The sequence below is a fragment of the Phalacrocorax carbo genome, chromosome 2, assembly GCF_963921805.1.
Source record: "Phalacrocorax carbo chromosome 2, bPhaCar2.1, whole genome shotgun sequence".
NCBI classification, from domain to species: Eukaryota; Metazoa; Chordata; class Aves; order Suliformes; family Phalacrocoracidae; genus Phalacrocorax; species Phalacrocorax carbo.
The window spans coordinates 158,313,281-158,339,223 of record NC_087514.1 but is presented as its reverse complement, the minus strand read 5'-3'; positions in this window follow the sequence as shown (position 1 = coordinate 158,339,223).

Sequence of the window (25,943 nt, the reverse complement as noted above, 5' to 3'; positions counted from 1 at the left end):
AAACAAGGAGCTAGTGGAAGAAATGGGAACAAGCCAATACTAAGCATTTACATAGGCCTTTTCACACAAGAATTTAAAAGATTTTACAAAGAAAACAACAACAACAAAAGCAGCACTTGATTCCTGAAACTCAGTCTTCTGCCATATCTACTACACATCAATCTTCTCCAGAAAATACTGGTTCTAACATTTACTTTGTTACACCTATTTTCACCCCACCTCTGTACCAGGTATGTTGAGTAAACTACAATCTTACACTGACACGTGTGCTTTTGAATTCAGAAAAGTATTTGAACTTCACTATAGAGGCTTCTATAAAGCCCAATTACAACCAATCCTATAAAATCAAGCCAATCTTTAATTGTTATAACAAAATTCATATTACAATAAAGGTATTTTCAAGTTAATAGCACAATAAAGACCTGCTAAAAGGCAATCTGTATCAGCCTAATAACTCTACTATTTTTGAAACTGAAGATGGCCATAGAATAGCTTAGATTCCCACAGGCTTATCTGAAAATCTACCCCTTAAGAAAATATTTAAGATTTAAAGTTCTTTTGGAGGGAGGTGTCTATTTATTTCATGTTTGTATAGCACCTGGAGGAAAGAAGGCCTCATCCTATGTGTTAAAATTGTAGAAAAAATAAATAAAACTAGTAATATTTTCATTAGTGGTGGGTTAATTGATTGATGAAAATATCTAGCTCAGTCTCAGAAATCTTACAGTTTTAATCAGAGATACAACATCCTTCCCCAAAAAAACCCATGCTGCCCCAATGGCATTTGTGAGAGCAAGACTGGGGGACCCACAGACTCACAGAATAGTAGGGGTTGGAAAGGACCTCTGGAAATCATCTCATCCAGCCCCCCTGCTTGAGCAGGCACACCCAGAGCAGGGGGCACAGGGACGCGTCCAAGCAGGTTTTGAATGTCTCCAGGGAAGGGACTCCACAGCCTCCCTGGGCAGCCTGTGCCGCTGCTCTGGCACCCGCACAGGAAAGGAGATTTTTCTCATATTGAGGTGGAACGTCCTGTGTTCCAACTTGTGCCCATTGCCCCTTGGCCTGTCATTGGGCACTGTTGAAAAGAGTCTGGTCCCATCATCCTGACACCCACCCTTCAGATATTTATAGGCATTGATGAAATCCCCCCTCAGTCTTCTCCAGGCTGAACAAAGCCAGGTCTCTCAGCCTTTTGTCATAAGAGAGATGCTCCAGCCCCCTGATCATCTTCGTAGCTCTCCGCTGGACTCTTCCCAGTAGTTCCCTGTCTTTCTTAAACTGGGGGGCCCAAAACAGGACACAGGACTCCAAATGTGGCCTCACTAGGGCAGAGTAGAGGGGGAGGATAACCTCCCTCGACCTGCTGGCCACACTCCTTTTTATGCAGCCCAGGACACCATTGGCCTTCTTGGCCACAAGGGCACAGTGCTGGCTCATGGTCACCTCGCTGCCCACCAGCACTGCCACGTCCTTCTCAGCAGAGCCGTTTTCCAGCAGGTCACCCCCAGCCTGTGCTGGTGCATGGGGTTGTTCCTCCCCAGGGGCAGGACCTTGCACTTGCTCTTGTTGAATTTCATGAGGTTCCCCTCAGCCCAGCTCTCCAGCCTGTCCAGGTCTCGCTGGATGGCAGCACAGCCTTCTGGTGTATCAGCCACTCCTCCCAGCTTGGTATCGTCACCGAACTTGCTGAGGGCACACTCTGTCCCTTCGTCCAGGTCATTGATGAATGTGTTGAACAGGACTGGACCCAGCACAGAGCCCTGGGGAGCACCACTAGTGATGGGCCTCCATCCAGACTCTGCTCCATTGATCACGACCCTCTGAGTTCTGTTGTTGAGCCAGTTCTCTGTCCACCTCACTGTCCAAGAGCCACTTGACTGTGTGCAAAAAGTGCACCCCAATTTTACAGGCCTCTTTTGAAAGCCTTACTAGGCTATTTGTGGAAGCATGAAGAGAGTAACTGAGAGGCTGTTTTTTCCTTCAGTTGCAAAGGTATACATGGGAGGTAATTAAATCGCAATTAACTTCTAACCACGCTGTCTCTCAACAAAGTGATTCTCTCCTGTGGGAAAGGAGAAAGTAAACGGGATTTAGAGGTGTGGTGTACTTCCCTCCCTGCTTTCCCAGAACTGAGGAGTGTTTACTCCAGCTGGAAAAATATAAACAGCTCCAATGAATCAGAGATCGGACATCTTGCTTGGTTACTTGATGCCAGATATCTGATAATGCAGGCGCTCACTAATCCCCCTCATACCTGTTGATTTTGGAGTAAGACAGTGTATGAATAGTCAGTGAAGACAGGGACTTTAATTAGCCTTACTTACTGGGCAGGCTTCTGCACTGCAGGGGATGTCACCATAAGGAAAATCCTCTCACAGACAAGGTGCCCCAAATCTGTGATGCATTTTGCTGTGTGCTGCTTCAGTTGCATCTGAAATGGTACACCTGCAGGATGACCAGTAAATCTGTTGTAGGAATGAGAAATGTTGCTTCTTTGAAAAGAACCTCACTTCTTCAAGTACCTGAAAGTTTGATATATTTTGGTAGCCTTTAGGCTTTATATTCCTTCTTCATTTAACATTGAGAGTGAATATGGACATTTTATGGATAAAAGGCTCTAAGTTGTTCTCTAATACGCCAATGTCAAAAAAAAAAAGACAACTCTCAAACCTTGTGACATGTAACACAGAATTAGGCATTTGGTGGATAGTATGGGTCGGAATTTCAAAGTTTCTACTTTCACTGTGCACCTTCTTGTGTCAAAATTAATTTCATATTCAAAACATCCTCACAAAATGTGTCTTACAAATTATTCCTGTCTTTAAGAAGCTTTCCATTGCTTTCAAGACCATTGCCAGTGCCGTCAAACTAGATCAGAATCAAGAGAATACTGGTAAGAATTAGGGGAAAGATTATTAATTTATTCATACCCATTGCATCAAGAACCGGGTATCCCCTACAAGGCAAATGCTGTATGTTTCATTTACAACAGCTGATCTGAGCATCACACTACAACCAAGCAATGCCATATATATTAGAACAAAACTTCCTCACTGAAAAACAACGGGAAGTCAACAATGCAGCTCGTTACTACAGCAAATAACAACCAAATGACTCGAGGCTTTTCCTTGAACGCTTTTTTTTGCTAAAGGAGTTTGTCAGGACATGGGAGGGGTATTTGCAAGTGTAGTGAACAAGGGCCATAAAAATGGATGACAAAGATAATAGACTTTGAAGATATCAGGGCTCTCAATCAGACATTCACTGCAAACCTGAGTGTACAAGCCCAGAACAGCCGCAAAGGTGCTGAGGCCTTTCAGCTCCTGATGATTTTGTCTCTAAAGGAATACTTCGTTGAGGGTGTTGCCTGTAGGAGCACATTTTAGTTAACTGTGCTTGCTGTAACTATTAATTGATACCAGAAGAGAATTCTACTTTCACATGGTTATTGAAGAATATTATGCCAAAGCATCCAGAATAAGGTATGGAACCCTTTTACAATTTTATAAGTAATTAAACATTGAGTCATGGTAGGTCTTGTTCAACTGCAGGAAAAACTAAGAAGGTATTACAGAAAATTTAAATTATTCATATGAGTTCCTGGTTTTAATATAAAAAAGCAGAAGAGGACCTGAGAATCTAGCTATGCAGAATTTTATTTTCTCATTATCTTTTATTCAGGTGAGGAGCTAATCCAATTTTGATGCAACTGTGTAAATGTGGCACAGTAAAAAAGTCAAATTATGGGTTTGGTTGCCATTTGTACCTTCTCTACTCTATTTTACAGCTCAGCTTCTCCAACCAGCCTTCACCTCTCACGATGCACCAACATGGTTCAACCTTACTTCACTCCTGACAATTCACGGTTCAGGGAAGACAAAGAACAACTGAAGAGTTTGTCTCACTGAGGAAACTGGGAGGAGGAAGTGCAAAAATTACAACCATTAAAGCCTGCAAAAGCATCTATTTACCTTTAAATATATATTTACCTTCAAAAATCATATTTTAAAAATCTCCTTGTAGCAGAAGAAAGAATTTTTCATAAGTTGTAATAGCAACAAAATAGTGATAAAATGCAAAAGTAAAATGTAGTGGTATAATACAAAAGACATTTCTTTCTCAAATGTGTATACGATAACAACTGTCAGCAGCTAACATTAGTAGCTTGCTAAACCCAACAACCTGATTAAGCTAGGTTATGTCACTCAAAGTTTGGGGTCAAACAATATTGTAAAGTATTAGAGGTGATGAAGAGATGGACACAGATTAAAAGACACAAATGGTAGAATGTCAGGTACAAGAAATGGAAGGTGCATGAAATTATAACATGAGAAAGCGATCAGATGAATGCTGAAAAGAGGCACAGATAGCAGGGATATAAAAACACACCACTGGCCTGATTCTCATTTGTGTTATGGAGCCTTTATTCCTTTCTGTTTGCTTAAAATGGCTTTGAATGAAAAACAGGTTCCAAGAGTTTTTAAATGAAACATAGAGTGAAACCATAGCCCCACTGGAGTTACTGGCATGACCTCATTGGCTTCAGTGCTGACAAGAATTTAAATCTTGCTCTTCAATAAAATTTATTTAACACTAGAGCTGGTTAAATTCAGAAAATAAGGAGTACTTATATTCCAAAACATCTTCAGACTAACTAGGTTTCTAATCTCTTTATTCATCATTCATGCATATTTACCTGAACTCATTTTCATTTGCATGAATGGAGAATGTTTCAAAGACTCATACTTGATGTGAACACCACGGGATGTGCATCAACAGCTCTATGTAACCTATTCAGAAAGCAAAACCATTACAATGTGTACTAGGTAACCAGCCCCAAAGTATGCAGTGAAAAACAATGATACAGCAGGGAAATAGCCCAGAAGAAGGCACAAAATAAAATTAAATTCCCATTAATTATTTGGTCAATATTTATAAAAAAGAAATACATTCACAGAAATTGGAATCCATCTGCCAAGTGATACAAAGGGAAAAAAAGGCCTGATTTCATTGGATAGTGTTTTTGCTACCAATACTTCTTATTGGGAAGGTTTAGTCTGGGTTTTAGTTTGAGCTGCTTGAAACTGGAGTGCTTTAAACCTGCACACAGACAATTGCATTGGTTCTGTCACAGGAATAGGCATGTTGCTTTTCAAATCGAAACCCAAGTAAAAGAATAACCATGTCACTTAATTGAAAATTTTAGTTGCAAACAAACAAATTGTACAAAAAGAACAGAAGGCCTTCCTTCTATACTCATATCTGTAAGTGGTAAATCTGAATACCAGATGTGTTAACACATAAGTCAGCAAGTAGAAATGTGCTACACTCATACTACCCTGACCAAACCTCTCCTATAATGGAGGGAAATGGAAAACTGTTTTCATCCTGGCTTCCTCACATGAATCTCACTGTCAACTGAGTATCAACTGCTAATGAAAGGTTCCTTCAGACTTCCTTGTACTTTACTCTGAATCAAAGTATCATGACTGCTTTCACCTGCTTCTGCCAGGATAATCATTTGAAAGTTGATCAAACATATCTGAACCAGTACAAGAGCAATAACTGATGGAGACGGATGCTGTCAGCTAGGAAGACGTCTTCACGCCCTATTTGTTCAGCACTTGTCACCTTTGGATCACAGTACCCCTGTGTACACCTTCTTTTTTTATTATGACAACACTGCAGTCCAGTAGCTTTCATTCCTGAAAGCTTGATGAAAATACGTGATGATTTTTTGAAATATGAGAAGAAGCTGCTTATCTTTGGAAAGATGTTTTCTTTGATGCTGGTGTAAAAACGCATGGAATGCATCTAAACTCAATTAAGGAATATTTGTAGTATCACTTAACCTCTTACAAATGCTTCCTGGCCAATTGTAAAGAGAGCTGACATTTTCTTTGAACAGAAGGAAAAAAGAAGCAGGGAGATCCATATTAAACATACTTCTTGTGGCAATATAGTCTGGGAAATTTCTTCCCAGAAGAGGAAAGTTTTAGGACAGCCAACAAAATATAGCATTATGTAACATCATGTCATTGCTTAAGGGTTGGATATGGGATACCATTCATTATCCAAGCCAAATCCATCTGAAGGTACTGTACAGATTGCAAAGACATCAAAAAATACTTCTGTATTTTATTTAAGACTGTTACTACCTAGAAACACCATTCTTTAGCTCACTTCTACTGCACAAATTTTCCCACTTCCCAATGAAAACATAACAAAGCGTTTTCTCACTATTGGAGTCTTAGAGCTGGATACTCAAGAAAATTTGCTCTTTTTCAGAGGTGACTTCCAACGAATTTAATTCTTTCAAGAGTTCCATTATCGCAGATGAACAGGAACATAGTGGAAAAGATCTGAGAAAGAACAGACTACATGAATAAGACATACCTTTGAGATCCCCAAGTCTGAGGGAATACAGACCTTGTAACTTCTAAGCTGGCCATTCCAATTTAAAGCAAGTCACAAGATGCTGCAAGGTGCTGTTACTATCTTACTATTCAAGTACTTTACATCTCTGAAGTCATTGGAGTTGTAGTGTAGGGTCCTGCACCTGGGGAGGAACAACCCCATGCACCAGCACAGGCTGGGGGTGACCTGCTGGAAAACGGCTCTGCTGAGAAGGACGTGGCAGTGCTGGTGGGCAGCGAGGTGACCATGAGCCAGCACTGTGCCCTTGTGGCCAAGAAGGCCAATGGTGTCCTGGGCTGCATAAAAAGGAGTGTGGCCAGCAGGTCGAGGGAGGTTATCCTCCCCCTCTACTCTGCCCTAGTGAGGCCACATTTGGAGTCCTGTGTCCTGTTTTGGGCCCCCCAGTTTAAGAAAGACAGGGAACTACTGGGAAGAGTCCAGCGGAGAGCTACGAAGATGATCAGGGGGCTGGAGCATCTCTCTTATGACAAAAGGCTGAGAGACCTGGCTTTGTTCAGCCTGGAGAAGACTGAGGGGGGATTTCATCAATGCCTATAAATATCTGAAGGGTGGGTGTCAGGATGATGGGACCAGACTCTTTTCAACAGTGCCCAATGACAGGCCAAGGGGCAATGGGCACAAGTTGGAACACAGGACGTTCCACCTCAATATGAGAAAAATCTCCTTTCCTGTGCGGGTGCCAGAGCAGGGGCACAGGCTGCCCAGGGAGGCTGTGGAGTCCCTTCCCTGGAGACATTCAAAACCTGCTTGGACGCGTCCCTGTGCCCCCTGCTCTGGATGTGCCTGCTCAAGCAGGGGGGCTGGATGAGATGATTTCCAGAGGTCCTTTCCAACCCCTACCATTCTGTGTTTTGTGATTAATGAAAAACAGCTCCTTTCCCCTCTGATTATTCACATCAATATCCCTAGAATATCTCATAGTCCAGATTGTTACAGCTCAAACTCCACCCAAACCCCAACTCTTGCTGCTTGTTGCTTTTAGGCTTTCAAGGATTCTCAAGCCACAGAAAGCATCAAATAAGCAGAGATTAGGCTGTGCAAATCATGTATCTCCATGTCCAGATCCATACCATGTCTCTCCAGGGTTGCTAGTTTTAACACACTGTCTTGGAGGAAGAGGGAAGGGATAGTACACTGTAACACATAGCATTTGCTTCCCCTACCTGTGCTAATGTTACTCAATCAGCTGAGACTGAACTACAGACATCAGTCTCCAGGAAAGTAGTTCTCAAGGGTTCTGCAAGCACTAAATAAAAAGGTAACAGAAGCTGAATTGTTTTGTTTTGGTTTTGGTTTTAGGGCAGTAGAACAAGGAAAAGTGAACATCAGAACATTCCAGGCTTCTGAACTTAAAATCTCAGCTATGTTCTTTCACTTACATGGATGATACAAATGTGACATCGAAAAGCTCTTTAAAGAATTATAGTGGTCAAAGACAGAAAAACCAAAATATAACAAAATTCTTTGACTGTTCTAAAAATGCTTACAAAGGAAGTGTGTGTATTTACCCAGCCAGCACTAGGATAAGGTTGAAGGTGACAGATGAGGACTTAAGCAGCAACCTGATAACATCAGCATTATGAAATACCATTCACAACAACAAGTGTCATGTGTCCTCAATTAACATTCAAGAATAGTAATGGAATTGCTAGTGTACTGTGGACAATTTTCTCCACCATGCTTTTCCATATTAGAGAAACGTGGCCAGTAATTAAATGAGTGGAGTTTATGCTGGCAAGTATCTACTCAGACTTTACGTGCATTGGCACGGTATCTACACTACTGTCACTGTCATGCTCAAAGCCATACACAAGCTATCCTCAATGAAGTTAGCTCAAATACTCATGCTAAATACCCAAGTATTTGCCAGGCTTCCCGGGAGGAATTTACAACCCATACTCCCAGGACAATATTGTTAGTACTGGCCGTTATCTACTCTTCATACAAAGGGTACAAGCTGTTGACCAAAGGCTATTGTATCATGAGATAAATGACTTCCTGGAATTCCCAGCATAAAGGCACTGGGAGATAATGCAATACATAATGACCTCAGGTGACCTTTGGATGAAGTCTAAGCTTCCATAAGCAGGAGAAACTGGAGTTTCCTATATTGTTTATTGAATGTGGGCATATTTTGGTAGCTCCCAATCAGTCTGTCTTTAGCATCAAGGAAACAGCAGATTGGTGAGATTTAGAATTTTAAGTCCCAGCTCCTTATAAGGCTTTGGTGCAAAATAAGGAACAACCACACTAGCATAACTCTATCGCATATATGCAAGGAGTCCTCTTCTGCCTGGCTCCTCCTGACAGAAGCTGGCAAGGTAACTAGTGAGCACACGAAACCATATGAAGAAAAACCTCATATATATTTTTTTCCAATTTGTTTTGTTTCATTTGCAAAGTATTTCTTCATAAAGATTTATCCGAAGGTGAGCACCCATTTCTGCACTTTTACCAACTCACGCTGTTAGCACTCTGTCCTCTGAACATCCAGGCCTTTAGATTTTGTTGAGTCATCTAAGTAACTCAGACTGGAAAGCTCTGCCCCCCCTGCAGATTTTGAATCACCATGAACAATATATTCTAGGTCACTTTGGTGTTCAAGCCAAAAGGCAAATGCATCGATACCTAATAAATACTTTACAGGTATACTTTAGATATTGTACACCACCCTGGCAAAAGGATATTATATTGTATTCATAATGGAACAAAGGAACAAATAGATTCCTTCCACATGGAGCTCTGACTTCTAATTATAAACCATATATATCTGGAAGATCAATAACTAGACTTCTCTGCTTTCTCTTTTCTCCTTTCATTCTTCCAGTTCCTTCATCCATGTAAGTTCTCTTTCTGTAGTGCCTCCTTTTCCCATCCTTCTTGGAAAGAATGCTCAAATGCTTTCAACACAAAAACATAGCATCAAAATAAACAAAATCCTTTAAAACAGGGGATCTTATTTACTGGTGGGCTGAAAAGGAAACAAAATCAGTGGGATGCATCAGAAATAACGGAGACACAGAATGGGAAAAACAGATGACTGTAGCTAGTGTGGATCTGATAAACGTTGATATTAAACAGATTTGGATATAATTTGCCTGAGATTTAAGTAGGCCTTTTGATACCCTAATCTAAAAGTTAAACATCCCCAGCACTGGGGTGATATCAAAGAAAAGAAGGCCCTTGTGATTGGAAAAGTGTAGGGCAAAGGGAAGTGATTAGCAGGTCACCACAAGGATCAATATGAGGACAGTTTCAGCTCATACTGATATAAAATAAGAACACGCAGCATGGCAGAAGACCTTAGCAATCCTTAAAATAAAGGATGGAGCAGTGTTAAGTTTAGTGCCAATAATTTTGCAAGTGATCTGAACAAACTAGGAAAGCATATGGGAAAATTGTTGGCTTCCTTGTTGCAACCTGCAGAAACACAGATTAAAGAGACTTTTACAACAGTAAAAATTAATAAAACAAAAAAAAAATTCTATGCTATGGAACTTTGCAAGAAAGCTCCTCTTGATGAGCAAGTACGGTTTTATCATTTGCTTCTCTCCTGACTGCTTCTGTTTCAGTGCTCAGCAACTCTTAAAGAGAATTATAGGAGTAGTAAAAACATATATGCATCTTAATATTTACACACAATGAAAAATCTCTGTCTTCACCTTCTCAATGGGTATAAGAAAAATGGTCTACAAAATGGTCTTGGAACACCAAAGCAAATTACAAGATAACATTGACTTCACTGGTGCAGGCACCAGTCCTTTATTTGTAAAAAAATGTCATGGGCCTTATCGTCAAGTTATCACATATCTGAAAATATATAGCTATAGAAAACACTTCCTCTTAGAATTACTAATTTTAAAATGGTTTGAGAAGCTGAGGCTTCATTCCAAGACTTTGAAAACAGAAAAACATAAACAGTTTATGCATACAAAACTTTTTTGGGATGCCTACAGGCTTCGGTTGGGTCACCTCTGAAGACATAACACTGAATAAACTGTCACAGCCCACCATTGAAAGCCCTCAGCAAAGACTAGGCAAGCAATGTACCTCAGACGCTGACCTCCCTGACACTCTCATTGCAGGTAACCTGCCACGATGCCACAGGATCAAACCTGGAAGTGAATCTTACCTACGTTCAGATGTTTAAGCATACGTTAAATGAACAGGCTGTCTCACAGGCTGTCTCACAGGCTGGAAGTAAAGCACATGCTCAAGCGTTTTTTCAGATAAGGTCCTGAGTGACAATGCAGTCATAACACACGAAACATCAGTTTTAAGCAAACTAAAAGCATGGGTTTTAGCATAACTAAATCTGATCGCGCTCTCTTCCACAACTGAAGTATGGATACAGACATGAACTGCTTTGTTTTCTACTCCAATGATGACGGGCTTGGTCACTGTCTGCATTTTACTGGTCCCTTCAGGATGAACAGTCTAATGGGGTACAAGTAAGAGATTTGCTAGGAAATCTTCTAAGGTTCAATCCTTTCACCTACTTCCTCTGCATCTGTTTTGTTCTAGTACAGGTCACCACTTAAAATTCTCTTCCAGTTTACTGAATATAAGCAAACAAACAACAAGCCAAAACTTTTCCTCTAGCACTAGGTTTAAGAAGAGTGTTACATCACATTTCCTAAATATGTACCTAAACATAGAAATTCTTCATTTCTGTACTTAAATATCATGTCACAGTAATAATATCCTTAACAATAACATACTTATTCCTTAGTAGCTGGAAAGGAAGACCACCTTCTAGAGACTGGTAAACAAGAATGACATTAACTTGACCTACAAGAAAAATCTATTCTTGGAAGCACTAAGAATACAACTGTGAAAATGAGCGATAAGCAAAATTTCCAGTTAAATACATTTGGAAGTGAAGCGCACTGATTAGTTACAGTGTCAAACAAAAAAAGATGGATAGTCTTCAATTTAGAAAACCAACATTTTTTTATATTATTACAAGCATTTTCAGGGAATTCATCATCTTACACCTGTTCTAGCAGTAGCCTCAAACAATACAGAAGTCACCCTTGTATTTCAAACAGCTATTTAAAAAGAACCCAAACATAAAAAGGTTTTTGATGATGCCAGAGGAAATAAAATTTGCATGTTGAGCAGAACTAACAAGGGCTGGAGTAAATCAAAATATATATTTCTAAGAGGGCTAGGAGGCACTACAAAATTACAAAATGTTCTCTCCGCCAGATTACTGTTTACAGTACTGAATGCACTGTCTGCGGAGCACAGTGCTCTTAAAGAAGGCTGTCTCAGACTTCCCATTAAAAGACCATCTTTCCAGGAGTTCACAGCTTCCTCAAACTGTAATGGTTTGGGCTGAATCTTTTGAAAATAGCTCTGACTAAGGCTGAAGTTTTTGAGAAATGTTGACCTAAACCAATTCTGGCTCTACCTCAGGGACAAGAGGATGAACACGTTGCTTCCGCCATTCCCACCCACCCCACCCCCCTTTCTTTCTTTAATAAAAAACACCTTTTACAGCTTTTTGGTGGAGATGCTACAGCTCCCTCCATGACTCAGATCAGGATTTGGAAACATGGCATAGCAGTTGCCATAGTGTCAATATTCTGTTGTTCTTGTGAAAATGTCCACAAATTCTGCCAAGTTATGAGCTTCTACAAATCTGCCCACACAGACTGAGTGGAAATTTTGACTGTAGAGCAGACAATAAGCAAGCTCCACCCACTCAAACCTGTTGGGCCAGCTGAAGCGCGCGTACCACGTCCTCTCAAACTGCAGGTCCATCCTCCGGCAGAGCTTTGCAAGACTTTCTGCCTGTGTGCAGCCACCAGGCTCACTGCCTAGGAATGAAAGCAGTAAATTTTCTTCCTCCTGTGCTTTTTATTGCCTGCGTCTGTTATCCTTCCTCTCCTCAGCCATGGTTAGAAAGGAATATTGCAAATTATCACAGTGGAATGAGGATCAGGCGGAAAAGGTCGTGGATGATTGGAAAAGAAGCTTGATTACAAAGTGCACAGCAGAAGTTGGGCCATGTAACAAAGAACAACGAATGGCAGCAAACTGTCCAGTACATCCAAGGATTTTGGCCTTGCCAGTGTCTCAGGCAATCAGTATGTTTCTAGGTGCACCTTTACAATCACTTTTCCAACAATTTTGAAGTTTTATTTCCCCCCACAGGAGGACATTATAAATATTAAGGCTGAAAAAAAATCCAAACCCAACCCAACACTCTGGAATCCCTCCATAACTTCACTTCTGCACCTTGGTAGTTTTTAACCATTAAATATTCATCCACACAAAGCCATTTCATTCAGTGTACCAAGAGGTCAATAGTCTGGGAAACCATCACAGCTATGCAGGAAATGAGACTGCCATCTTTAAGATCCTCTCTCATTTACAGCAGGAGTTGAAAGACAAACAGCGCATGAGGAAAGGAAAAAACATGGTCTTAAGGTTAAAAAATGTCATCCTCAAGTATTGGGGTCTGCTCAGCTTTGCCCACAGCCTATATGATGCTGAAAAGATCACCCTGAACTTTTCACTGCTGAACTCTGACTGTCTGGCCCTTACTTTCTGAAAATCAAGATTTTCTGAGATCACAGAATCTGATTTATGAAAGGGCTGAGAATTCAGCACTGCAGGAGGAGTCAGCTACACATCTGCTTTCACTACAAGAAATGCAAAGTATTTTGAAATATACCAGGTTTAAGGCATCTCAAATTGGATTGATAAAATCAGTGATCACTTTTACCTTGCATTTCACCATTTTTTCTGTCCCCGTGTGTTAAATAAGAAAACCACATTAAACAGAGATTAATCAAAGGATTAATAAACTACCCTCTTATGGTGGCACTATGGAAAGGTACTTGAGGAAGTCGATAATCATGCATTCAGTGCTGGACAGAATGGTGTGCAGCAAATAACTCGGTGGCATACACTGGGCAATTCAGATAAAAAGAAACATTTCATAAAGCTCCTATTCAGTGGTGTCTATTGTATATGTTAAAGGCGCAGACGTCTCATAGAAAAAAGCAGCTATGTAATCATGTAATTTAATATCCCTGTCAGGATGTGGATGAACAATCAGAAAAATTACCAGAATTAAGATCACCTATGTATTTTCTGTTTTCTCTACACTTGACTTTACAACCTTAATACTTTTGTAAAAAACCATACGATATACCGGCTTACCAAAAAAAACATTTTTCCACTTTTGAGTATTTCCATGTCAGGGATTTGTAAACACCTTTTTGTATTAAAGTCCTACTAGTATTTAAAAAATGGGGAACTCTAAAAAGTCACTGAACTTTATATTTAGAAATATTAGTTCATTATACATTTCTAATAACTTGGAATACTGAACCTGCCTTTCAAAATTACATGAAAATGCTATCATTTATCATGTAAGGGTGTAAGCCCACGCTCAGTGACCCATTTAGGAGGGTATGGGGGTAGAGGCCAGGAATCTGAAACTATCCACTTTAAAATGTCTCCCTTCTTTAACTTGAATCAATTAAGGAAACGGTTTGCCATTAAATTATGGCTCTCCCACACACCATTTAAATACACACTTGACTCCCATTGAAATGGTCAGTTCAACTTAAATTAGATTGAACTGTGCATAAACAAAAGGCTACCGGAGAGCACAAAACTCCCATAGCACCCTCTACTGATAAAGAGGGAATGGGATTAACATTCATACAGAGCAATTCCACAGAACAGGCAAAGTAACAGAGAAAAGTGAAAATGGGTTTTCATTGCAGTTCAGAATTTAAGCTGCTGCTTTATAAAGGGACCCTTTCAAGACATTTACACTCAAAGGCCCAATCCTGTAGTCCTTACTCTGGCAAAATTCCAGCTGAAGTCAATGGGAATATTGCCTGTGTAAGGACTATTCAAAATTAGTCAAACTGTCTGAATATCATTCAATCAGCTCTAATCACTGCATTGAGAATAAAGGCCGTAATTTTGGCATTTTTTGTCACTTTAAATTCTTCAACAAATACTTGCATTATTCTCTGTAAATCATCTTGCCAAGCAGTATTTGTCAAATAATTGGACAATTTTTTTCCATCAACCATTGAATAAATTATGAATAACAAGCACTGATTTAACCATGTGACTCCCATCAGTCAATTCTTAAGTTTCTTATGAAGGGCTTAACTGGGGGTTTTATTGGTGGCTTAAACATTAGAGAAAATTTCATTCAACAAGAACTACTCATCTACCTTTCCACTAGTATTGACAGCGTAAAGGCTAAACCTAAATTGTGATTTACTTCTTTAATTGTATGGACTACCAGAAATGTTAGTGTATTTTTTGGATATAATGTCTGATTTTACTTATTCTTCCAAATCCAAAGTATAACCTTTAGAAAAAAAAATGCAAAGCTCTACTTAGGAGAGGTGATATATGTAAAGAGACTTAATAACCTTTGTTAGATTAACAGATATACTTGGAATAAATATTTATTTTTCTCTCAGGCACAATAGCCTCACACAGGCACAATAGCTACAACACTACCACATTATTAGTGACAGCATTTGCATCTCCTATACAACAAGTCTTTTACTGGTTCTTCCACCTTTGAGATAAACTCTAATTAGAAATATCAGGGTCATTAGGAAATTTTAAAGGGAAAATGCAGCTTTACTACATTTTAACTCTCTTTTAATATGAAATTAAAATATAAATTAAACAGACATTCAAATAGGCATTTATAATAGACAAAATTTCCATTAAAAATTCATAGGGATAAAAATTATTTAAAATTTGAAATACTAGGGCATCAGAGTGCACCAATAGCCCAGCGACCAGCCTCTACAATATTAAGTGGATTCTGTTTTAGAAGAAGAAGCAATCCCTTAAAAAGATCTATTATTGTGCAATAGAGTGCTAAGAGAAGAGTCTCTGTTTTATCTGAACTTGTATAGCAGCTGTAGTCACTATTACTAGAAAGAAATCATTTTGGATACTAATGATCTCATCTAAAATTGTTCTTCAGTAACACCTTTCCCAAAAAAAAAGGCTTATACCCTGCCAAGCTGTATGCGCACACAAGGCAATAATAGCCATGAACAATGCCAAGCCAACACACAGCCAGGATCTAAGGTATCTCCCTCCTCCTCTCTCTGAGATGAGCACACAGATTCCTTGAACAACTTTCCACTCAGGCCAAAACAAAAAAAATAATGTGAGGAGGCAAGGCTAAATGAGAAGATGAGCAAGAAAGATTGTGATGAGAGCTTCTAAAGCAATGGTGATTGGTAAAACAAACTGAAATCTTGCAGGACGAAAATGAATTATAGAAGGAATTACTACTCTGCGCAGTAGCTTGCCCTCCAGAAGCAACGTGGTTTCCCTCTCTCTCTCCCCCGTGTGGATGCACCTATATACACGCTTTCTTGTATCTTATTAAGTCTCATTAACTTTGTGTTTCCCTCTCATTAATTCACCTTTTATTTCAGGTATTATCAGGAAATACAATTAGCTGCATCAAGCACATCTTCACTATGCAAATTATTTAGCTGGTAACTGTATTTATATTTAAGTGGTTTAACACCACTTTATTATATCATCTTAGTTGCTTACAGCCTTGCCAAACTTCAGTTGTTTTCCATGCCAGGTTTCCATCCCAGGAAGAAAATTTTCTGGAAAGTTTCTGTAAAAACCTTCTATGTGAGTGGAAAAACTGTTTTGTCTGCATTCAAACACTTGTGCCTCTCACTGATATTGTTGATGTGACAATAGCAGGAAAGAGATAAAAATTTGGGCATGTCCTCCTACATATGCTCAAGGGAGTCTTGTTAAAGGTGGCAGATTTAAAGCCTCTATCTACTGCTAACGTCCTATCCTCCCGGAGCTCTGAAAATAAAATCACATGGACCATACATTAACCCCAGCAGTTGACTGTTCTCTATCCTTGTCCTAAAAGTCCATGCAGGACTTTTTTTCTGCAACCAGGGGATACCAGTGTCAGAAGCGCAGGGACCGAGATCAGAAAAGCTATCGCTTTTAGTCTTACGCTGCAGCCCAAGATCTGTGGATACACATCTGGGTGATACAACCCAGGCAGCTTAACACCACAGCCAAGTCTTCCTTAAGCTCAGCATGGGCCAGCGACCTAAATGTTAATTCAGTTTTCCAGAAAGTATTTACAGCTCCCACTAAGCTTTATGTTGCAGAGGCTTAGAGGCAGGAGGTGAGTTCCCCACCTTAAATCTAATTTGGGCGTGATGGCAGGCAAGCAGGCACACCTTGACAACAGTAGGGGAATTTGAGCTGCTTCTGTGCTCTCAACTGCTCCCCTTTTCACTCTGTGGTGCCCTAAGCAGAATAGTTTAAAAAACCTCCCTGATGCCAATGGATTATAGAATAGGAACTGGGAGAAGGTAGGAAAGAGGGCTAGACTGGAGCAGACTGGGATAAGACAGAATAAACCTGCATTTTACAGGAAAAAACAGGAAGCAACTTTGCATTGACTGTAAAAACCAATCCTAACCAACACAAAAAAGAACGCATCCTTAAAGACACACGTAGTGTCAGTTCTGGCACTTCCCAACCTTCACAGCCTTGCTTTTGTAATTATGTTGGTCTTGTACTGTAGGTCTCTGCTATAATCGCCCTGGTTTTTCATATTAAAAAAGCATTGGGGTAGATTCTCTGCTGGTGTAAATTGGCACAGTGCCATGGACTCTAGTGGAACTGTGCCAATTTTCATCAGCTGCAAATCTGGACCATTCTTGTTAATTTACTCGTAAAGAAGCTCCCCACATGCCTCTAATCATTCCTATTTTCCCCCTTGACCCTTCCTGCGTTTGAGGTTGGGTTTTTATCTTAGAAATGTAGTGATAAAATGCTTTAATTTGTTGCATCAGCAAATTGGGATGTCGTTAGTCACCACTTCTAGCCTCTCCTCCAAACACAGATTCACAACAGGGTGCAGCACAAAAAGCTCTGCGGCAGCACTGTCCCAGGCTGCTATAGCTACACCTCCGTGGTTTGGCATGGTGCAGGAAGGGAAGCGCACAGCTCAGACGGTGTCTCAGGTAATAAGACCTGCTTACTGCCCTGCGTCAGAACAAGAGGTGGCACATGCTTTGTCTCAATGGCAGTTTAAATGCATCCGCAACCACCCCTGGACTTATTTTTCTGATCACATCTTTTGCTTTCTATCACAAGCTAGTTTTTCCCCACTTATTTGTGTCACCTGAATCATCAAGTACTTTTTTATGATTAGCTGCCTACTACTATGTTTACTACCTACTGTCTAAAAACCTTGTCTAGTATTCTTTGTGGAACTCACATCTTTTTGATAAAACTATACATGTACTTGTGTTACTAATCTTCTCCATTAAATTGTTAACCTTTAAAATACACTACAAGGCTGGAGCAGCAAGATATACTGTTGCAACTGTTACAGTTATTTCACCTTAGAATTATACTCCATCCAGGTTCTTTATAGGTTTTTTTCTCTTTAATGATTTTATCAATTACGTTTCCTGACACCAAAGAAAGGTTCACTGTTCTAATTCCTGGAATCATTGTCAGACCCATTTCCCCCAAAACAGTTTTGTATGAAGCTGGCTACCTGCAGTTTTCCTCTACTGTATCACATTTTGCTGATTAATTACCTAACTTTTAATAGGAATTCAGTTAGCCATTCTTTAGCTCCTTCAGATTCCTTGGATGAATGCCACATGTTCTGACTTTCTCTGTCATTCAATTCCATGGGTTGTTGCAAACCTTATACATACATCACTGCTTTTGGCAACGCTTGCCGTTCGTAAATAGCAAACACTAAGGCAGGTAGTTTCTTATGATCTGCTCTGCTGAAGTTCTAAGCGACCAAAATACTTTGTTTCTGCACATGCTGTTTGTCTTTTCAGTTTGTTCCCTTTGTGCCCTGGTGGCTCCTCACGCATTTCCAGCACCTTATCACTATAACTCTAAACATTCTTCAGATTTCCTCTAACTTATTTGAGATTAATTACACTGATATTACAGGGTTGTGGCTTTCAAATAATAAAAATAATAAAACCTTATTATTTAAAATACACACCAAAAGTCACATTCTAAGTTTTAGATGCACTACAGACCTTAGGTTTATACGGTGTTGAGTTTATGTTATATATGACATTTTGGCGTGACATTGAATGATGTCATATACCTCTACTCACACTCTCCCTAAAGTCCCACTGGAGAAGAAAACAGTCTGCTCTGTGCTCTTTAGTGTCATACTTAACCTATTCAAGGTGGCATTTAGCCCAGATATTCTCTCACAGTCCCATACACTCTTCACTTTTCTTGCCTGAAAAAAGCTATGGGATTTATAGAAGAGCCGTCCACTTCCACATCCCGATCTGTCTTTCCTATGCAGTACACAGACATGAATTATTGTAACTCATTGATTTCTTTTCATGAGCACCATATTTCACAAGTGATAAATTACACCTATATTATCTTGATGCCAGACATTAAGCCCTACCCAGAGTTTCCTTTAAGCTCCTTATATCTGTATTTGCAAGTTTTATTATTTTATTGAAATGTTCCTCTTTAGAGGTGTCTTTTCACCTTTGCTGCACCTCAGCGGCAGTCACTGACCGTATCTCCTATTCTCTTGGAAAGATGAGAGGTGTGAGCAGCGCGTAAGAAATGGGACATTTTCATCTGAAAATACCGAGAGGAGAAAAGCAAAATTATGGAAAAATACTCTTTCTTATGAAGAATGTTTCTCGCTGCATACACTTTAGTTCTACCAGGAAACATACAGTACTAAGCAAGAATAAGAAATATTTTTGCTCTGTATAAGTTGTTGATGAAACAAAGAACAGAATACTATATTGTTCAGGTAGCTTTAAAAAATTAGGTTGAAAATTTGTCTGATGCACAGGGTGGAAAAAAGACAGGAAAACATTCTAGGCCTAGGCAAATGTCTCAAGAGCGGTCTGACAAACCCAATCTATTCAGATTAGCAACAAAAATTGAGGCATGACTTGATGACATTGTTAATGTATCTTTTCAAGGAGAAAATACCAGTTACTAAAGAGGTCTTCAGCCTAGCTGAGAAAGGCATAAAAAGAGCAAATGGCTAGAAGCTGATGCCGGACAAATTCAAATGAGGTATAATAAAGAGTAACAGTCATGATAATTAACCACTCTAACAACCAACTTCCCCCCAAGTTACAAAATTTTTAGATTAAAACTGAATGGCTTTCTGAAAAATATGATTTAAACAAATTACCTAAGTTCTAAACTTAGCTAACTGCATAAAATTCCTTGCACAGTCTCAGGAGGTCAGACTGGATGATCAAATTGTGCCTCAAACCTGAAAGTTTTAACATGGGGCAAGACATAACTTCTAGAATCGCACAACCATTCAGTTTGTTTATTTTGTATTGTTACTTTATTCTGGTTTTTAAATTGTCTTTTTTGCATTCTCTTAAAACGGTAATTTTGTGAAACAGTTTTCTAACCCTCTGTCTTGTTACACAAGGGTTAATTTCCCTACAGACAGAGCAGGTAAAAAGCGGGTGAAAGTTGCATTTAAAAAAACACCCCTGTTTCAAACAACATTTAACATAAAGAAAGAGAGAGACAGAGGGAGAAAGAGACACAAATGCCAGCGCCAGCACTGGAAGTATTAAAAGCATGCTCTGAAAACCTCCGTGATGACAGTTTGAAGAAAGCAGCTTTTATGTGCTACTGAGCCCACCTCTACAGAGTCTTTTAAATGCAACTGTTTACCTAGAAAATATAAGCAAGGGCCAGAATCTGAACTAGAAGAGGCACCTTTTGATTGTAGACACTGAACTGAATCCTCAACTAATAAATTGTTCCACACCTTTGTCTGAAACAAGAAAAGCAAAGGTCTGCATTTTGCCACAAGAATGCACAAGCCCCCTCAAAAGCAATATGGTTTTCTACATCTAAGTCTCAGTATTTGTTGACTTAAAGAGTTTGTATGAATGACAATGCACATCACTGGTTTGTTACTTCTGTCATCTGTGCTACTGAGTGTACCTTGACTCAGATCAAAGTTGAAAGCTTCTTAAAAGACACACAAACCACAATGTGACAAATAGCATGCTTTGTTTGACACAGCAAACAAGAAATTACTTTCATCAACCCAGGAAAAGAATCCTGTGTTTTCAGTGCTAATGCTGAAGACCGCAGTGATGGAACCAGAGCTTTACTTCATCCTCAAGGAATGAGGACCTCTCCAAAGACAAACAGAGAGGAAGAAACAATATCAGTGCATTAAATGCTGACAATGGTACGAATTCGAGGCTTGTACTCTACAGTACACATTTGTAGAAAATTCATCCTTTACGTAATTAAACGGATTTCCCACAAAGTAGAAAATGTCTCCATTAAGCAAATATTCATCTAACCGGAAATTACAGATCAGAACATACGCAGCACTTCAGAGATACATCCAAACCTAAATATTCATACACCTACAGCATTACACAACCTAGCACCACACAGAGTTAATACACAGGCATCAGAAATATTGCAAACCAGATGTTTTTGTTTTGTTGTTTTTACAGTAACATTACCTAAGTAATTTCCAATGCATTCTTATAAAATATTTGAAAGTTTTTACAAATATAAAGCACTTTGGATCTATAAATCCCTACTAATATGTGCATTATTGGAGTAAAAAAAAATTCACTATGACACATGCCCAATAAAAATCAATGGTCATACATGAAATCACATTTAATTTGTTCCAAAAATGTACCTACACAAATTTCCTCTTAAATTAAGCTTTTTCCTCCCAGAGAAGGAAATAAGATTTACTTAACAGAACAGATTTTGAATTCAACTATAAACCAGTGACAGCCTTTTCAATGACTTGAAAGGGCTTTAAATGGGACCTAATAACATCTCTACTACCCTTACAAACTAAAATTATGCAGCTCTCCTACCGAGTTGGAAGCACATGCCTGAAAGCAGAAACAGACAGAAAATGCAAACAGAAAAACAAATAGCACAACAATGAAAAACACATAGTATGTGTGCACACCTAAGTGTATTTAACATATATGTGAACAAACAGTAATCAGTAAAACATTTTCCAACTTCTGAGAAGAAAGAGCAGACACTGTATTTTTATAATTAAGGATGTCTGACTCAGTTCTCTTAAAAAAAATCCTTAACTGGGCAACTACAAAGCTCTGCGACACGGTGTTCCTTGCTGAGTCAAAGGCATGGCTCACGTGCAGATTTGCCAAAAACTGCTGTCCTCAGCCAGGAGAAGTATTTCAAGCTGGAATTCCTCGTTAACGCATTCAGACTTGGCTCTCATCATTTATGACAGCATTGCACTTGATTCTTAGAATTATTGGCTTGTACATTTCCAGCAGCATAAATGTCCTTATTTCCAGTGAAAAAAAATCTATGTTTTCACACACGCAAAGGTCATTCCCCATCCTATTCACTTTTCACACCCTGGAGCTTGGTTTGGAGACAATAACACAGCCCAACATTCCTCTAACAATACTATGGAACAACCCTTCCAGGGAGAAGCTTACAGAAGGTATAGCACTCACCATTCTTGCTGTTTTCAACACAGGCTTTATTTATCACGTTAAATATAAGTTTTTATAATTTGTTCTTTTCAAACTGCCATTCAAAGGTTGATCAATTGGAAGTATTCTTTACAAAAGTACTATATTCCTCCCAAATATATTAGTATTTTTATTACGCTGCTTAACGTGGCAAAGTGTAAAAACATATTACAGACAATATCGTGGTGTGAAGACCCAGTTTCAGTGAAGCTCACTGCAGTCTCTATATGAGAAACTTTACTTGAAAGCTCTGCCCTAGTATTGCTGTTTCTGTATCAAATTTATTCAACCCACACAATTTATCAGCTCTTCCTGAAAAGTTACTCTCCTGCCATTGACAGCAGAGGCCACCTGCCTCTGATAATTAGCAGTACCATGCTCGGTTGCAGCTCTACAAGAAGAAAATGGATTGGCTCTTTGGGTAGTGTATTTTGTTCTAGAAGACCAAGAGCTGTTGAATCTGTGTCTTATTCCTTCAAAAAGGCTTTAAAATGCACTAAACTACAGTACCTCAGATGAGTGCTGCTAACCTGTGGCTAAAATTCTCATGTTTTCCTAAATTTTACATAGAATTCTGTAAAACTCAACAATTTTAGAGAGATCCACAATTTCAGCACTATTTAAACACACAGTTAATATTTTTAAATTATGCACATGGATAAGAACAGGTATCATTAGTCACTTATTAGTCACTTTCAAAACAGGCAGTGTGTTCATTATGTTCATGTCCTCAGAGTGTTTAAAGCAACCTTTTGCATTTGAAGTGGAGGCTCTTGGTAAAAAGGTGGCACTTAATAAGAAATGGCAATTACTGAGGCATGTTCCTCTCCAGAAGACTGCAGTATGAATTTTAATTTCTTCCTGACCATGTATCAGCTAAGGCTAATACAGACATTTCAGTTCAGAAGCAATAGGAAGTACAGTAAAAGTGAAAACCAAAATAAGAGATGACACTAATCTTCTCTGAGTTTCAATTAAGGCCCAGCACCTCTGGATTAAAGGCTTATTTTAATGAAAAGACTTAATTAAGCATACATGTGTATAGGATCACCTTAATGAGCTATGACAGAAATAGAAGAGAAGGCAAACATTATTTTAAAAGAAGCTTATTAGCAACTTTAAGAAACAGCCAGGGATGCCTAAAAAATAAAATAAAATAAATTAATTCAATACTGAAAAGACACAAGAATGCTGGACCAATTTCAAGCATAGAACAGTGAAACCAAAACAGGTACAGAGACATATTTTTCAGTATCTTTGTATTCAAATTGATACATACTAGTGATTTTTCTACATATCAGTGGGTTTAATTTTGCAAATATTACGGCATTTAAACTTTCATTTAAATTTTAGACAGCAGAAAATGAAGTTTTCTATTTGATTTGCTAATTAAAATTTATTACTAAAAAACTTTAAAAGTTTATACTATAAAATATCCCTTTATGGTATTACTGAGTCAGGTTTGGTGTCAGACTAACTTGCAAGTTCCCTTTAAAAACCATTACTTTATCTTTTTATTCCTGTCTTTAGAAACAATTAGTGATTTAATGTCATTTTAAAGATAGCCACTTCAGTTGCTTTTTTACATCTTCTGCTACAGTACAGAGATATTCTCATTTGCAGATTTGACTTTAAAGTAATTAGTTATAATTACAGAGAAGAAGTACATCCAGTGGATTAATCACTCCATTTATATGCTGCTTGAAGGATTACTCTCAGGACAGCCTCACTGCTTTTGCTCAGAAAATGTCAGTTCCACAAGAAAACAAATCTCTCAAGCCAGCAGCAGCTGAGGACTCTGACAACAATTTAAACCCAAAAGATTAAAGAAATGGCACACCTGGACTTGAGGCAGCATCTGTACCTGTCCTCCTCTTGGGAAATGAAGGGCTGCCAAGTGAGAATAACCAGGAAAATGGCCAGAGGAAGCCTACACTCCACTAGGGTTAAAGGCACTTTTGCACAGTTCTGGATCTGAAAGAAACACACCAGTGGTTATTGAAAAACAAGGGCAGTGCTTCTGGCTCAGGAAGCCACACTCTGAAGCTGGGGAAGCCCCTGAAGGAGCTGCCACTGCGCACTAACCCCTGTCTTACAGTCTCCCTAAGCCATCCACTTTTTGCCATGGACAAAGACAGGACACTAGGTGACAAAGACCTTTTGTTTGATCCAGATTGATACTGCTCATCTGTTCTCTTAATATAGATTTTCTTTTTTTAAAGGGTGACTCTGTAGAATTGCCAAAAACACAGGTCACCCAGAATGGCAGCGATGTAACTTTCTTTAAAATTTAAAGCCACCAGTGTGTAACTTCAAATGAGCCACGCTGACCTTGCTAAACGGAGGGGCAAAATGTGAACCCTCACCCCCACCCAGCCATGCTTAGGAAGAGGTACAGTCGTGGCTACTGAAACAATCACCTTAACGGTGTTTTTCACACCAGAGCCACCCATGACTGAACTGATCCCCAGCGGACCACAGATCAAGAGCCAGCTGGCACTAAGGCAGCACAGATAGTGACTCAGTGTTCATCACTAACCAGGGGGGCAACTGGAGCAAATGGCTGAAGACTGTGGATCCCTGCCACCATTGCTGGGAGGTTTTGAGAAGCCGGAGACCTCTGCTAAAAGGCCACTGCTGAAGGAAGCCCTTCTGTGTACCATAATCACAAGGCCTCCCTCTCATCACCTGCCAGGTTAAAAAAACCCAGTTCTTAAGTTAAAAATACACATTAAAAATTGAAAAATGCAAAGTGAAAAATAGTCTTCAGGACAAAATGACATGGAGGGCTTCCATTAATGTACTCTACCAACCTCCATGTTACATCAGACACTGGATCTAAACGGGAGGATGAACCAGCAAGGACAAGATATAGGAAAGCATGTGGCTTCGGTGTTTGGAGAAAATCGAGCCATTTGCAGGGGTGACCCTATAAGCAGCAGTTGAGGCCGGGCCGGGAGAGGCAGAGGGACGCTCCTTCCCTCAGTGCCTTCCCGCGTGCCCACCGCGCCTGCGCAGCCGCCGCCGTTGCCGCCGTTACCAGGCCGGGGAGCGGCGTTGCCCGGCAACGCGGCCCCAGCCGGGGGAGGGGCGGCGGCGGGGCGGCCCTCGGGGACCGGGGCCGCGGTCAGGCACCGGGACTTGGTCTGTGAGGTGAAAAACGTGCAAGAGGTGACCAAGAGCGCCAAGGCCGCGGACGGGGGGTTGGCGCGGTGCCGGCGGCGCCGTGAGGTGGCCCGGCCGCGTGGGCTGGGTGGCAGGGCGCGACGCCCTCATCCCGCCGGGGACAGGGCAGCCCCGCCCGAGGGCCTGTGGCGGCGGCAGCGCTGCCGCCCTGCTTACCCTGAGGTGGAAGGCGGTCTGGAGGCGTGACTGGGCGAGCGCGCGGTTGGCGGTGGTAGCAGGAGGAACAACAGACCAGCGTTGTAAGCACAGCCACAGGCAGCTTTAAAGGGTGTCACCTCACCCTCTGCCACCAAGCCATGCCGCAGGTTTTTCTGCTCTACCAATGAGGAAGTCGACACCGCAGCAAAGCAGCTTGAGCCCCACAGGGCTTGCAAACATCATCCTTGCTTGATGTACTTCAGGCTTCCTTGTCTACAATAAATTCATCTGGCAGAACAGTTCAGTGGGGTTTATTGCTGCAGCTGTATTTTTTTTCCTCGGTTCAGCTTGGAATTCGTGATTACTGCCATTCATTTTGAGGCTATTCTGTGTATGTTATGGGCAGTCCACTGAGGGCAAGGTGAGGCTAACAGGAGAGGGGCATAGTTGGTGGTTTATGGATGCAGTTAACTTCTGTGCCTGGAATACATGTTAAGCTGTCTCCTGTGGTAGGCCTAGGAGAAAATGAGTGAAACAAGCTGCCTTCTAGAGAAGCTGGTGGCTCATGGCTTGGATGGGTGTACACTTTGCTGGGTAAAAAACTGGCTGGCTGGCCGA